We start from the raw sequence: 3,362 nt of genomic DNA, 5'->3' as shown, positions 1-3,362 counted from the left end.
TATTATTCTATATATGACTAGATTGCGATAAATTGTAATCCAATTATTCTAGTCTTGAGTAATTGAACTAGGTTGTGAAGTAGATTATGAACTTCATTTAAGTCTCAAATTCTAGGCTATGAACTAGTGATGAGCTGTTGTACAATGATTTAATTGGCCTTGTTATTATGTTGATTATTATTTTGTAATGATATTACACCCATTTTTGGGTTGAGTTTAGAGTTGATGGTAAGACCTTGATGATGCCACGGGGAAGGATATTAAGTAAGTCTTGTGATATTTATTCCTTACTTCAATTGTGGTTACTTGTGATTAAGTGATTATATTGTATTGAAGTATACCTTGTATTAAGATTGATAGGGTTGGTATGATGTTGAATTGAAATGTCTTGACTATGGGTTGTGAGGTGTTAGCTAAGATATAAATGTTATAAGGATGGTGATAACTGAACAATGTGCCTTATTATGAAGTGATATGTAAATGTGCAAACCTCACTTGTTTAAATTGTAATGAAAGGATAATACTCATGCAATTCTTATTGAGCTATGATGATGATGATTATACAAGGGGTAGACCCTATGACCTACATTAATCTATGACTATTAATAAAGGTATTAAAGACATTTCAAAAGGGACTGTTGCTTACCGAGTGAACTAGAGTGTGAAGTATCCCTTCCTATATAGCGAATGTAGGATCACTAATGTACTATTGAGATTTGAGACTATAATGCATGAAGAATAAGGAGGGTCCCAACTATATCTCCTAGTTCTTGAACTATGTTGCCCTCATAGGAATACTAGATAGTGGATCCACGTAGTTTCTATGTTCATGTTTTTGTACGACCTTGGCAGATAGTCCGCCTTCCTTAGGTGTAGGGTTCCATGACACCGGATTCCACATTAGCTCATATGGTCTATTTCGATTAAGGAAAGATGTTCCCAAAAGGTAAAATGAATTAAAGGAATGAACCCTAAAAAGGATAACCTAAGGGATCTAACTTAGTCTAGGTAGGGGTATGAGACTCTACCTAATCATTGCACTAGTTATCCTTGAGGGAAGTCTCAGGAGAATGTTCTTATATATGTGTATGCTTATAATTGTACATGATACGTATATGATTATCTTGCATATTAATGATAATATATGATGATTAGTTTCACTTATGAATATGTTTTGGTCTCTATTGTTAAAGTATGATGATACGTACTCTTGATGATATGCTTTGTGAAGTTGGACATTAGTTATGGTTCTTGTTAGGTTTAATTTATTGAGTAAGGTTATGGGGATTTGCTTAGTCATTGCACTAGTTGACTTAATAAGGTTCCATGATTAATTGTCTTGCTTTAATTATGTTGTAATGAACTCTTGTTCATGCTTGTTAATGTTATAACTTGATCATAGAGTTGTCTTGAGTATATAATCTAGTATATTGGCTTGTATAATTGACTTGGATAGGTTTAGCATGGTTGGTCTTGTGATGAATATGGTCTTTACTTGATAAGTATGGATTAATGACTTGCATTGGTTCTTGAATGTGCATAAGGCTTTCCAAATGTAAAATAGCATGCTATAATGAAATGTCGTTTTCTAGCATGATTTTATCATGTGTGTGCATATGCTTTCATTCTTAGCACAAGTGGTGTCCTAACCCAATTTTTCTCCCTTTATTCCCATCATTTTAGGTTCTGGTGGTTGAAGGGATTTTGAGACGATTTTGAAGGAAGACTTGGAATTCTTACTCATCCAATTTGGGTAGGTCCTCACTTTCTGAGGGCAATGCCACTATCAAGCGTATGATGTTGTTCTAGTTATAAGATTTCTATGTTCTTTCCTTTTCATTTGAGTACTTAAGATTGTATAGCCTATATGTAGCTATATTATTTTGATATATGTGATATGCCCTATTGATGTACTCTTGATTTAGATGGTTATGAGATGAGACATCCGCTTTTAAGACTATGTTATATCTTATATATATATATATATATNGCACAATAAAAATAGAAGACTAAGTGATCTTCATATACGAAGGGTTTATGTATAATGATATGAATATATTGTGTGTATGCTAGATGTCTATGTAAACCTCAAGATAAATATAGTAAAGTTTTAAATTTTTCCGCAAATTTTAACCTATGAATGTTATGTTGTAAGTTAAGAGGCTAGTCTGAGTCCTCAAAGAGGACTCCTATGACGGTTACATATAGGGGGTGGTCTACGGATGTGATATTAGGGCATCCTCAAGTATCCACACGGCGTATTCGACCTCTCAGAGGTCTTATACAATCCCTTAGACATCACTTATTGAATAAAGATATATTAAAAGTTGTGCGATATTAAAAATTTTCAAAACATTATCTTAAAATCTCTTTTTATAGAAAACATAGGAAATGCTATGTCTCTTTCAGCCATCTTAGACACACGTGTCACGACCCAAAACGGAGCCGCGACTGGCACCCACACTTACCCTCCTATGTGAGCGAACCAACCAATCTAAACCCTAACATTTCAATATAATATCAACAGAAAGTAATGCGGAAGACTTAAACTCATTAATAAAAACCAATTCAATAACTTCTAAAACTCAACATCTATTATTCCCCAAAATCTTGAAGTCATCACCACAAGAACATCTATGATCAAATTACTAAACTAAGAGTATTCTAAGAAGCTAAAATAAACAAAAGCTAGTCCATGCCGGAACTTCAAGGCATCAAGACATGAGGAAGAAGATCCAGTCCAAGCTAGAAGCATTAGCTCACCCTGAAATCCGGTGTAATGAAGACTGGCTAGAGTTGCGGTTGAGTTGAAGACGACGGTACGTTTGCTGCACTCCACAAATAACAAAGAAAACAAATACAAGTAGGGGTCAGTACAAAACACGGGTACTGAGTAGATATCATCGGCCAACTCAAAATAGAAAACAGTATATATCAGATAATATCATAAATCAACTACAATACTCAACGTGTAGCAACAACAAGTTCTATAATCATTAATAAACACCGCCAAGTTCACACATGAGGACTCAAGCCTCAATACCATACTCTTTTGGGAATTAGGTTCATTAAATTGAGTATATTAACATCTTTCAAGATTCTTTATCTTTATTCCTCTTGTGTCGGTACGTGACACTCCGCTCCCCTACTACTATGTGTCGGTACGTGACACTCCGATCCCCTAATTCTACGTGTCGGTTCGTGACACCCGATCCCCTAATACTACGTGTCGATTCGTGACACCCGCTCCCCTAATTCTACGTGTCGGTTCATGACACCCGATCCCCTAATCCTATGTGTCGGTTCGTGACACCCGATCCCCTAATTCTACGTGTCGGTTCGTGACACCCCGTCCCCCTAAT

This window comes from Solanum pennellii, chromosome 6, assembly GCF_001406875.1.
Source record: "Solanum pennellii chromosome 6, SPENNV200".
In the NCBI taxonomy this organism is placed as follows: domain Eukaryota; kingdom Viridiplantae; phylum Streptophyta; class Magnoliopsida; order Solanales; family Solanaceae; genus Solanum; species Solanum pennellii.
Note: the sequence above shows the minus strand (reverse complement) of the source record.